This window comes from Elephantulus edwardii, unplaced genomic scaffold, assembly GCF_000299155.1.
Source record: "Elephantulus edwardii isolate Elephantulus edwardi_28Jun2011 unplaced genomic scaffold, EleEdw1.0 scaffold00284, whole genome shotgun sequence".
Taxonomy (NCBI): Eukaryota; Metazoa; Chordata; class Mammalia; order Macroscelidea; family Macroscelididae; genus Elephantulus; species Elephantulus edwardii.
In genome coordinates this window covers 1,355,846-1,369,850 of record NW_006400034.1, presented here as the reverse complement: position 1 = coordinate 1,369,850, position 14,005 = coordinate 1,355,846, and positions in this window count along the sequence as shown.

Sequence of the window (14,005 nt, the reverse complement as noted above, 5' to 3'; positions counted from 1 at the left end):
CTGTTATCTGAAATACTTCAATTGGTATACCATCTATTCCTGGGGCCTTATTTTTTGCTATTTCATTCAAAGCAGTTTGAACTTCTTCCTTCATCACCATAGGCTCTTGCTCATATGTTATTTCACTAACCCTCTTCTGTATCTGCCAATTCCTTTCTATACAATGACTCAGTATATTCCTTCCATCTTCTTTTAATTACTTGAATTACTGATATAAATACAGTTTGGACGTGTGTATAATCTTTTTAATATGTTGCTGAATTTGGTTTGCTAGTGTTAGTTTTTTAATCTGTATTCTAAAACATTATTTATTGGTCTTGGGGTTTCATGTTTTTTTCTAGGTTGTCAGGGTAATACTAAACTCATAGACTTAATGAAGAGATATTTATTCCATTTCCCCCCCAAGATTTTATTAATAATAGGCATTAATTTTTCTTTAAATGTTTGACAAGCCTCACTAGAGAAACCATCTAGATCAGAGCTTTACTCTGTGGATCGGTTTTTGTTTCAAAGTTTTTAAGTTTGCCTTATTGTTTTTCAGAATGTGTACTTCTGAATTCCAAAGTCAGTCTCTGTACTGGATGTATATGTTTAGATCTGTTTTGATTTTCTATTTCCTTTTAAATCAACTTCAGTAATTTGTGTCTTCCTAGAGATTTATCTATTTCATCTAAGTCATTTTTTTGCCATACTGTTGCTCATTATCTTACTTTATAATAATTTTTATTTCTGTAAGTTCAGTAATAATGTCTTCTCTTTAATGTGTTATTTTTTTATATATATATAGCATTTATATATTTTTTTAAGAAAAAAATGCCTTCATTAGTATACAATTCCCACGTCCCTTCCCCCCACCCCCCACCCTGAGTACACTTCTTAATAATTTGAGTCTTTCTCTTTTGGTAAATCTTAGCCAAAGCCTTGTCAAGTTTGTACAACTTTTCAAGGAACCAGCATTTAGTTTAGCCACGTATTTTAATTATTTTTATATTCTGTATTTTGTTAATTTCAACTCTTCACTATTTTTTTTTTTCTCAATAAGATGTAGCCATTTTCAGGGACCTTAATAATCTCAATTATTCTTAAGGCTTATACCATGGCTTTAATATTACAGCTCTAAACATATATTTCTGCAAAAACATGGAGGGGTAAGCAGAGTAAATAGCTGGCATTATCTTCACCATTTTATTCCTTCTGTTTGCCTTAGGTTTAGTTTGCTCTTATTTTCCCTTAGGATTTAAGGTGAAAGATTAGGTTATTGAATTGAGATCTTGGTTCTTTTTAAATACAGGTGTTTTGTAGCTATATTTTTTTGTAATTGGAATGCTGTGTCTTCCTTACTTTTCATCTTATAGTATTTCCAAGTTTCCCTTGTTGATCTATTGATGTTACTTAGAATTGTGTTGCTTAATTTCCACATATGTATTAATTTCCTGTGTGTTGTTTTGTTGGGATTTTTATAGGAAGTCGCATATGATCAAGAGCCAATGGTAATGAAGGAAGATGTTCGAACTGCACTGCAGGCATTGGCAAAAAGTGAGATACCAGGAATCGATGGGATACCAATTGGCATGTTTCAACTAACAGACGCAGCCCTAGATGCGCTCACCAGTCCATGCCAAGAAATTTAGAGGTAGCTGCCTTATCAACTAACTGGAGGGGATCGATATTTGTTCCCATTCCCAAGAAAGATGATCCAACAGAATGTGGAAATTAGCAAAGGATATCATTAGTATCATATACAAGCAAAATATTGCTGAAGATTACCCAAAAACAGTTAAAACAGTACACAGAGAACTGCCTGAAGTTCAAGCTGAGTTTTATAAAGGTCATGACAGATACTGAAGTCAGATGGATACTGGTTGAAAGTAGAGAATACCAGAAGTAAGTCTATTTGTGTTTTATTGACTATGCAAAGGCATTTTGACTGTGTCAGTCATAACAAACTGTGACTAACATTGAGAGGCATGAGAAGCCCAGGACACTTAATTATGCTCATACAAAATCTCTGTCTAGACCAAAAAGCTGTTATCTGAAAAGAGCAAGGGAACACTGCATATCTCAATTATCTTTCTACTGTTTATATCTCATTTCCTTCCATTGTGATCAGAGAATATACTTTCAAAAACTCCAATCCTTTTACATTTTTTTTCAATCCTTTTACATTTTTGAGGACTGTTTTATGTCCTAACCTATAGTCTATCCTGAGGAATGTTCCATGTACATGTAAGAAGAATTTCTATTTTGCTGTTGTTGAATAATTTCCGTAGATGTTTGTTAGGTCTAGTTAGTTTATAGTGTTGAAACCTTCCCAGTTAATAGTGTTTTCTGCTGATCTTTTCCCTTGTTGTTGTTCTGTCCACTACTTATAGTAGGATACTGATGTCTCTATTTTTTTTTTCTCTCCTCTTTCAATGTCCAGCCTCTGATATTGCTTCTTAGAGGCATGCACAGTGATCCTGGGATGACAGTAATTGTTCGCAGGGTTTTCTTTGTCTTTTCCTCTAATCACAACCAGCTCTTGAACACTAATTGCTGACTGATTGCTCTTTTGTTTTCAGCAGTGCCCTGAGGCATGAATTGCTCCAGTCTCATCCAATTAAATTTGGATTTCATTGCAGAGGTAGTTTTTGAGGTCAGTGTTTGAGCTCTGTTTTGACCCCAGGAGGACCATGCTAAATTGTCTCTCCCTGATTTCTCTTGGCAACCTAGCTGGCCCATACATCTCAGAGCCATAGCCTAGTATATATCTCTTCCAAAAAGTTCATTCTCGTTCAATCCTCTGCTGAGAATTTGTGTTTCCACTCCAGATATACCGAATCAGAATCCATAGTTTAACAAGATCCCCAGGTGATTCTTAGAGTCTCCAGAAGATTGTTACAAATACAAAAGAATCACCGGGGGATGGTATTAAAGTGAAATTCTTACTCTAATATCTGGGATGCTGTTGCTGTTGTTGTTAGGTGCCATTGAGCCCACTCATCCACGCTTTGGCCAACAGATCTGAACCTTGCCCTATCCTGCACCATCTAGCCCTCCCTGATAATGCTCAAGGCCATTGTTAAGGTCACTATGTCAATCCATCTGTGCCATCTAGTCTAATCTACTAGGACTCATAGTGATGATATGAACAATAGCTCTGAAGCCTGCCCTATCCTGAGCTAATCTCACTGTCTCCAACACACCTACTCCCATTACCCAGTTACTATGTCAATCTATCTCATCTAGGGTCTTCCTCTCCTGTGCTGTCCCTCCACCCTTCCAAGCATGTCCTTCTCCAAGGACTGCTCCATCTGGCAATATGCCTAAATTATGTGAGATGGAGCTTCAAAATTCTTGCCTCCCAAGAGTAACTTGGTTTCACCCTCTCCAAACCAGACCTGTTTGTTCTCTTGGCAGTCCATGATATGTTCAATACTCTTCTCTAGCACCACAACTCAAAGGCATTGATTCTTCTTCGGTCAGCCTTAGTCATTGTCCAGCTCTGCTGCATAGCAAAAAATTGTGAAGCCCATGGCCTGGCCTAACGTGGGACCTTAGTCTCTAAACGGACATCTTTGCTGTTTCATCTTTAATCTCTCTGGAGAGATCCCTGACAGCAAATCTTCCTAATACAATTCATCTTTTGATTTCCTTACTGCTGGTGCCAAGAATGTTGAGTATCAACATCTTATTGAAGGTCATCTTTTTTCCTGATTCTTTACCTTTCTCAGCATATTGTCTTTTCTGATGACTAGCTCCTCCTGGCAACATGCACAAGGCATGTGAGACCAAACTTCACCAGCTTTGCCTCTAAGGAGCACTCTGGTTGCACTTACTCCAAGATGGTTTTGTTTATTCTTTTTGTAGGAAATCAAAAAACGTATTGCGATGGGAAAGTCTGCTGTTAGGGACCTCTCCAAAGTACTCAAGAGCAACGCTGTCTCTCTGGAGACTAAGGTCCACCTATACAGGCCATGGTCTTTGCAATCACTTGTTATGCATCAGAGAGTTGGACAATGACTAGGGAGGATAGAAGGAGAATTGACGCCTTTGAGTTGTAGTGCTGGAGAAGAGTACTGAGTGTACCATGGACTGCCAAGAAAACAAACAGATTCATCCAGGAGAGGGTTAAACCAGGCTGCTCCTTGGAGGCAAGGATTCTGGGGCTTCGTCTGACATACTTTGGACATGTTGTAAGGAAAGACCTGTCCTTGGAGAAGGACATCATGCTTGGGAGGGTGGAGGTACAGCAGGAGGGGAAGACCCTCTATGAGGTGGATTGATTCGGTGACTGGGATAATCGGGATGGGTGTGTCAGAGACAGTGTGATTGGCCCAGTATAGAGCAGGGTTTAGGGCTGTTGTACATAGGTCGCTATGAGTCGCAAACAACTCGATGGCACATAACAACAACAACAAACAAGTCTATAGAATATTCAGTATTGTTCTCCAACACCACAATTCAAAGGCATCAATTCTTCTGTCATCCTTATTCATGTCCAACCTTCAAATGCATTGAGAAAATCATGCTGGGATCAGGTGCATCTTAGTCTTTAAACTGACATTCTTGCTTGTTAGCATTTTTAAAGAGATCCTCAACAATAGATTTTTCCCAACGCAACATGTCTTTTGATTTCTTGACTGCTGCTGCCCTTGGTATGCATTGTGGATCCAAGTAAAATGAAATCATTGACAACGTCAATCTTTCCCCGTCTCTCATGATGTTTGCCTGTTGGTTCAGAGGTGAGGCTTTCTTGATATTGAGATGTTATCCATATTGAAGATTATAGTCCTTGATCTGCTACAATAAGTATTTCTTCAAGTCCTCCTTATTTTCAGCAAGCAAGATTGTTTTAATTGTGTATTTTAGGTTGTTAATGAGTCTTCACCTAATCCTGAGACTACATTTTTCTTTATATAGTCCAACTTCTTGAATTATTTACTCAGCACAGAGTGAGGAGAAAAGCTACAAATTTGACTCACACCTTTTCTGATTTTAATCCATGTAGTATTCTCCTGTTCTATTCAGAATTTAGGTGTAGATTTAACATAAGCACAAATAGAAGTGCTCTGGTGACCTTGTGGGAAGAAGCTGTGCTGCAATCCCAAAAGCACACAGTTCTAATCCATCAGGTGCTCGTGGGAGAAGGATGGGCAATCTCCTTCCATGCAATTAACTGCCTTTGAAAAACCTACTGAACAGGTCAGCTATGGGTCAGTTCTGACTCAAGTAGTACTCAACAAAAACAATCCAACATATTCTTCTCTGCTCTGAATCTTTAAATTTGTTTTAAATTTTATCATTATTTTTTGTGCATGTACCATCAAATCGGATCTGACGGGTACAGGAGGATATTGCCCTTCCTTCTCCAGCAGAGTATCTGGTGGATTCAATCTGCTCTGAATCTTAAGGAAGTACTTCCTTTTGTAAATATTCCACTCACAAAAACTAAAAAAAAAAACACCACCTTAAAATTATTGCCTCTGAGTTGCTTCCAGGTCATAGGAACCTGCCATCAGAATTCTGAGGCTATAAATTATAATGAGACAAAACCACCCATCTTTCTCCCTGAAAAGCAGCTGGTGAATTTAAACCCACAGATTAGCTAAAGTAATAACCAATTGGCATGAAGTTGTGCTGGTTTAACTTCATACTTGCACAGTCCCTATAGCTCAATTTACCACAGTGGTAAATTGATAAATTGAGTGGGGTAGATTGGGAGATGGATATCCCAGAAGAACAAGAGACAATAGCTTCTCAGGACATCTTAGGCTGGCATTTACACTTCTAGAATAAGAAAGATTCCAGGCTGGCTAGAAGGAAGGCATAGTAGCTCTCCAGAGGTAAGAAAGAACATAGGTTGCTGTCTGGGTGCAGAATTTTGCCTGCAAAAGTCTGTTGTCAGGTTGCAGGGCCTCTCCAAGGAGCTTCACTTCAGCTCGAGAGGAAAGCACTTGTTCTCTTTGGACCGATGGGGACCAAGACTCTAGTGTTTGAGGCTCTGGAGCCAGAATTAAATAGCTTAATAGCTAGGAAGAGAAGGTGCGTTATAATGTGAAAATAAGCTGAGTTTAGAGCAGAATTTCTCAAACTTTAGTGTAGTCAAGAATTACCAGGGAGATCACTTAAAATGCAGATTGCAAAGATTCCGATTTTTATACATATGTAGCAGGGACAAGATTGCCAAATTTTTGTTAAGTAACTCTCTCCCCAACCTCTGTATCAAGTCTTTATAATGCAGAAGAGCACAGCTTAAAAAACCCAGAAACTGAAATTATAGACAACACACTATACATGACCTAGTTTCTTAGTGCTGCAGTTACAGAAATACACACTAGTGGCTTTAACAGAAATTTGTTTTCCCACAGGGCACTGACTTCTAGGGGAAGGCTATTTCTCTTTGTCAGCTTTGGGGGGAAATCCTTACCTGTTTTCAGCTTGTTCAGTGGTTCATCAGCACGCTTCATGTGGTGTGACTGAAACCGCTAGCAGCTCCTTAAGGGAGCTCTGGTGGCTTAGTGGTAAGGAGTTGCACTGCCAACCTAAATGCACTTGGTTCGAATCCACCAGCTGCTCTGCAGGAGAAAGATGAGCAGTCTCCTCCTGTGTGAAAACCCGCTGGATGATCAGCTACGAGTAGGTTTCAAATCAGTGGCAACGAGTTCAACATACAAAAAGAAAATAATTATTCTCAAATGAGATCACATCTACAGTATAGGGGTTAGGATTTATAAGACCTAGTTCTTGGGAACACAATTCATAACATGATGTGTGCATATCTTTCTGCAGAGCTAGATCTACAACTACCATAAGATCCTTTCCTTTTTTTAAATGAAAGGCTTCATAAATTTGCATGTCATCCTTGCACTAAGGCATGCTATTTTTTAGCGTATGTTTTGCCAAAGCAAGCACTATCAGATTATTTTTTTTAAATATTAAAATCTGCTGGTGTGTTTTAGTTTATATTCTATTTCATACTTATTTTTTTGAGTAGCCTGCCTGATTCCTACAAAGTAAAAGGCATTATGAGGAGGGTCAGTCAAAAGGCTGTTTCAAAGCTGGTTTAGAAGAACTTTTTACCCAAAGCAAGCATAAATAGAATTAGGTTAAATGTAGTACGTGGTATTACAATCTCTGCGACATTTATTTTATTGAATGCTGTCTATATATTTAGTTATCCGTTAAAAATAAAAGAGCAAATAAAACATGGCCAGAAAAAAAAAAAAGAATTTTTTTATGGCCCAGGATAGTTTTTTAACTTGTGTCTGTGTACTATCTGTGTGTTTGTTGTTTCTGGTTTCCTTTTTTAATAACTCTAAATTCAAACCTAGGAAGGGTTGCCTTTGTCTTAGAGGAAACAGAGTTATATTATTATATGTTAACTTGATCTCATTTAAAGAGAGGAATAGTAGTTTTCTTGAAAGAGTATAATTTATATCATCAATAATATAAGTCTAAATCTTGTGGTGACTAAACAGGAATGACAGTATCATTGACAAAATTATCATCTGCTAGTGACATATTTGAGGAAAAGAAGCCCTTGCAATTTCTAAGCAGTAAACTGTTAGAAACTCTAAAGTGTTTTATAGACCAAGGAGTTCTAGAATTCATGAAGACAAAGAACAATTTTAACAAACACAAAGGTTGAAACAAAGAGTGCATCAGGCAAAACCAGGGTAGAGTGGAAAGTGAAATCCACAAGAATAGAAACAGGTGAACATGTACCTAAATGATTGTCATCCTTAAATATATAATGTTACTACAATCCCAGAGGTACGTGGTTCAAATCCACCAGATGCTCTGCTGGAGAAGAAGGGGCAATCTCCAAGAAGATCTGATTTGACAGTACACACACAAAAACTAAAAAAAAATTTTTTTAATTATATATATATAAAATTGTTTATAAGCCTTTTATTAGCCATAAGCAAACTGGCACAATAACCACGTACATGTCAATGTGTCCTAAGGGCACAAGGTCAGGGGTCATGTTAGCTCCAGGACAGAAGGAATAATTGGTGACTTTTTTCTAGCCATAAACCCTTCAAAATTGTGGGGCAAAGAGAAGAAAAGGTGGTTATCTGTTAAGATCTTATAGTCTTGGCTGCAATAAGGAACTCAAGTCTTGTCCAGTTGGCCCAAGGATGTCCTAGTTCTGTGAGAAGAGCCTAAGGTCTTAAAAATCTGAGCATCGCCACCCAGGATATAATTAATCTCAATTTGCCTGGAGCAAAAGAGGAAGGCAGAGAGGCATGAATCAGAGAAGGAAATGAAATGTAGGTCTCCTCTGCTCTGAGAAGTATCCATGAATTATCTATCTCCTTTGAAACAATTCCAGAAGAAAAGGATGACACCTGAAATATTTCGTTGTTGTATACCATCTATTTGGAATCAATTCTCCAACTAATTTTCAGAAGCAGTAAATCCCAAAGGAGGAGATTGCCCATCCTCATCCTACAGAACAGCTAGTGGATTTGAACTGCTTACCTTTGGGAAACAGATTCATCTTCGAGAGGATTAAACCAAGCTACTCCTTGGAGGCAAGGATTCTGGGGCTTCGTCTGACATACTTAGGACATGTTGCCAGGAGGGACGGGTCCTTGGAGAGGGACATCATGCTTGGGAGGGTGGAGGGACAGCGCAGGAGGGGAAGACCCTCTATGAGATGGATTGATTCAGTGACTGGGGTAATCAGGATGGGTGTGTCAGAGGCGGTGCGGTTGGCGCAGGATAGAGCAGGGTTTAGGGCTGTTGTGCATAGGGTCGCTATGAGTCGGAAACGACTCGACGGCACATAACAACAACAACAATGAAGATCATCACTGAAAAAAACTGGGGCAAACTCAGCAGGAGCTCTGGTAGCTAAGGTATGGAGTTGCACAGCCAATCCAAAAGCAAGCAGTTCAAACCCACCAGACGCCCCATAGGAGAAAATGGGCAATCTCCTCCCATGCACTGCATCTAAAGACCTACTGGATGGTCAGCTTTGAGCAGTGTCTAACTCAGTAGTACATAACAATAGAAGCCCTAATCTATGACATAAATAGACTATGAAATAGAACTGAAAATACACATCTAAAATAAGCTAGATGTATACCCTGAGAAAATGAGAACTGAGGCACAAATGAAGATTTGTACACCAATGTTCATAGCAACATTATTCACCATCGCAAGAACATGGAAACAGCCCAAATGTCCAACTACAAACAAATGGACTGAGAAATTATGGTACATTAACACAATCGAATACTATGCAGCACGTAGTAGCAACGATTTTGAAAATTATTACCTAACTTGGGAGGGACTGGAGAGCATTATGCTGAGTGGACTAACTCAGTACCACAAGGATAAATATTGTAGAAAACCATTACTGTAGAATGAGTATAAGGATCCAAGAAGGGTGGGAGAGGGTGGAAGCAGAGGGATTGGGGTGGGGGTAATTAATCATGGGGTTATACAGTTTGACGGGTGGGTGGGGTAAGGGAAATTGAAAGAATTTGTTCTTGAAAACAATGTAATCAAACTTTGTAAACAAACTAGTAGAAAATTTTTTAAAAAACACTACTCAGCATATAAAATGAAACACTTTTCAAATCCCTACTGAATATTTTCAAAAGTTTATTATGTAGCAGGTAATGAAGAAAACTTTAATAAATTCAGAACAGGATATATGGTTCACAATAAAAAAATTTAAAAATAAGCTTGATGGTTGAAATCTCCTAAAAATGAAATGTTATTGTCAAAAACTACTAAAAATGAAATCAAACTCTATGAGAATAAAAACACAACCCACATAAACAAAAACAAAGGAACATATGGCAATGACACATCTGACAAGGGACTCCACTTTGAAACAAGTAAATAATTTTTGAAATGCTACACAACATGGGTGAACGTAGAACAAATTATGCTGAATGAAACAAACGAGACACAAAAAGACTATTCTAAGACCAGTATTATTGAAAAGCTAAAATTTACAAACAGAATCAGTTTGGAGAGATAATAGGGATGAAAAGGAAGGAGAGGGTAATAAAAATTAATGAATATTAGATAAGTTGGGTGGAGAGTCTCTCTCAGGGAGGAGTGATAGGGAATGGCAAAGGACACACCGACAAAGGAGATTAATCAGAACTGACTTTGACAAGCACTGTGGCAATTGGACAATTAAAATAGACATGGTTGGCGGGGAAGAAGAACAAACTGGGGAGGAGGGTAGAGAGAATGGTGCAGCAATGAAGGAATGAAAACCCAAAATCCCTGTAAATGTTCATTAAAACTAATAAAATTTAATAAAAAAAAACTGAAAAAATATTTTATTCAAATTAAAAAAAAAGTTGGATGGAGAGAAAGGCAGTACACAAAGACACTGATTAGACATTATAATTACACTGATCTGAGTTCATTAATGTTGTTATTGTTGTTGTTGTTGTTGCTGTTCTGCATAGAGTTGGAATCGACCCATAGCTGACCTTCCGGCAGGTTTTCAGAGGCAGTTAATCGCAGGAGAGGAGTTGCCCATCCTTCTCCCGTGGAGAAGCCGGTGGCCTCAAACTGCGTGCCTTCATAATTGCCATGCAGCCTCTTGCCACTAAGCCACCAGAGCTCCCTTCATGAATGGTCATATGAAGTCATCGTGAGTTGTAAACTGTCACTGCAATACCATTTTAAAACTCCTTCAAGCAATTGACAAGACTTTCATCATAACCCTAGAGAGTTGAGCAGCTAACACAAAAGCAGTCCCTCTGTGATGGTTTGATTCACAAGTGGCTTGGAGCGAAAGCACGGGCAATCTCAACTATGATTTACAGCCTTTAAAAGGCTGCTGGAGGGAGCTCTGGTGGCCTAGTGGCAAGAAGCTGCACTGCAATCCCAGAGGAACACGGTTCGAATCCACCAGATGCTCTGCCGGAGAAGGAGGCGCAATATCCTCCTGTACCAGTCAGATCTGATTTGACGGTACACGCACACAAAATAATTTAAAAAAAAAAGGCTGCTGGAGGGTCAGTTTGAGTCTGTTCCGACTCCCCAGCAATGAGTTCACAATGTGAACATGTTTAGCTCTCAGAGCTATTTCACCTCACCTGAGAATGGCTCCAGAGACAGCAAACTTCAGGAGGAAATGTGTATCCGTCTCTCTCAACGCTAGACCTTTATGTGTAAATTTCCACTGCCAGGAACACTCCCTCTGCCAGGCCAATTCTGAAATCTGGCACAGCTGCTGGTGGGTTCCAACAGCCACCTAGCACAGTTATCAATAATTACACCATTAGGTTACAACAGAAATCATTGTTAACAGCTTGAGAACATAAACTTTCTTCTGCAAAGTATAAGCAAGCACTGATTCTAAGTCCAGGTGACAGACGGTGCTAACCCAAGGTTCCAAACTCACCTGGACAAGGCACATAGTTTGTTTTGTTTTGTTTGTTCTAAGCAGCCCACCTCATGTTGAATACACAAAAATATTCGTTGCAAATTAAAGTCCAAGCCATAATGACCCCTTAAGGACAGAGACACCCCAGATTGTAAATCTTTATAGAAGTATACAAAACAGCTAGTAGGGTTAACAGGCTCCTTCCATGAGCCTAACAACAAACCCAACCTAATGCTATTAAGTTGCTTCTAACTCCTGGAAACCCTCCACAGACTTTCTGAGGCTACACATTTTAACAAGAGAAGATTGTCTTCTTTTCCAAGGACCAGCTAGTGGGTTCAGCTGCTCATCTTTCTCCTGCTCTGCATATAGGACTTCTGTGAGTGGGAATGAGCAGCAATGGGCATTCCAAAAAAGAGAAAAGAAACACTGGATCACAGCGGTAGGCGTTTGACTAAGATATTAGGTAGTGCATCCTATTTCCTTATAAAATGTATGCTTTTCCATTCATTCATTGTTGCACTTCTCTCCCTGCCCCCACCCCGTCCACTCTTTTCTTTGAAAAATAAAAGAAAAATTCTTTTATTGTTACACAATCCCTCCCTCCAGGTCCACTCCACTATACAGCCTTTGTTCTGGACTCCAAAGCCTCTGTAAATTTATATTAAAATTAATAATAATAATAAAATTCTAAAAAAAAATCAAAAATAAGCAGAAGCTCTGAGTTCAAGTTTGCCCACAGCTGTGTGGCTTATGACAAGTCATTTAAATTCTCTGTATCTCAAGGGCCTAAGGAAGATAGCAGAGTCCAGTATTACTGAGATTTATTTGATGTTAAAAACTTATATTTCTTTAGAGGTGGAACATCTTTATATTGACTCTTTATGTAATCACTTTGCTTATTCTTTGATAAATAATATTAGATCGATAAATAACTATGTCATGACAAAAAAGTATGCTTTTAATCAGTTACATATAAATTAGCTGTGCATGCATCGTGTCACCAAGCACACAGGAAAAAAATGTCTATTTCAAATGTCTATAAAAGTAATGCATCACAAAAAAAACCAAACAAACCCAAAATTGGAATCAATGTCTCTGAAAAGGTCTTTCTCAGAGTCTAAGAAATTATTAATGGCCAGAAATGAACTTGAACAGCTCTTCATTTCCCCTTGATTCTCCTTACTATAAAAATTCAATGGTCCTTAAAATGAGGTACATCTGGCTCATGTCAGCGTTTGCTAAAAGAACAAAGCTGTCTTGGAAGACACGTGGTCATAGAAGAAAAGATGTCGAGATTTCATCTCACATAGTTTGGCTGTGTTATAGGGAGAGGCCAGTTCTCAGGAAAATACTTCATGCTTGGGAAAGGAGGTGGTCGACCAAGGAGAGGGAGACCCTCAATGAGATGGCCTGACACGAGGCTGCATGACTCCAACAACGGGCTCAGGCTCTGCGAGGGCAGCACAGGATCAAGTGGGGTTTCATCTTGCTGTGTGCAGGGTTGCTGACTTGACAGAACCAAACAACCTTCATGTCAACGATGGGCCGCCTCCAGCTTTAACCTCCAAGGAGCAAGCTGACTGCTAATCAAAATGTTAGCAGCTGGAGTTCACCAAGTTGCTCTGTGGGAAAAACAATCTTGTTCCTGTAGAGACTATTGTTGGAGTGAAATGCCACTGAGTGGCCTATGACCCGTAGCCACCTGTGCCACCTTCATCATGTCTATGGCCTAGAAAATCCTCTGGGGCCATTCTACTGTCACATGATATTGCTTTGAGTAAAAATCAGCTCACAGTAGAACAACTTTGGCTCAAGCCCTGTAGAATCTCGTGAGGATTAGACAAATGGGACTTTTGTAGCCAAAGATTTGGCAGCAAATATAGTTAGCAAGGAACTATTCTGACCTCGTACCTTTAAGCGGGGCTGACCAACTTATACCAGCCAGCCAGAAAATATACTGGCTAACTTTTCTTTTCTAGAAATTGTATTGTATGAGTTCCCTTTACCCTTGCTTTATTGCTTACATTTTGTTCTTTTTCTGTACATTGTCTACGTCACTTGCTGCATACGAGAAAAATGGATTAAAGGAATACTCATCAATAGTCTGCATTATGCAGGTGACACAATCTTGCTTGCCGAAACTGAAATGAGGAGGACCTGAAACATTTGATGCAGAAAGTCAATGACTGCAGTCTTCAATATAGATTGTATTTCAACATCAAGAAAACAAAGCTTCTCTCCACCAGGCCAACTGGCAGCATCATGATATATGGAGAAGAGACTGAGGTTAATAATTTCAGCTTGCTTGGGTCCATAATCAACACTGTATGTATGAGCAGTCAGAAAATCAAAAGACAAGTTGCTTTGGGAAAGTTTGTTGTCAGGATCTTCTCGCGAGCGCTAGGGAGCAATGATGTCAGTCTAGGGACTAAGGTGCACCTAATCTAAGAGCTGGACAATGACTAAGGATGACAGAAGAATCATGGGTGTCTCTGTGATGCTACAGAAGAGTATTGAACATATTATGGACTGCCAGAAGAACAAACAGGTCTGTCCTGGAGAGGGTGAAATCAAGTTGCTCCTTGGAGGCAAGGACTGTGAAGCTCCAACTCATACTTTGGGAATGTTGCCAGGAGGGACCAGTCCTCTAGA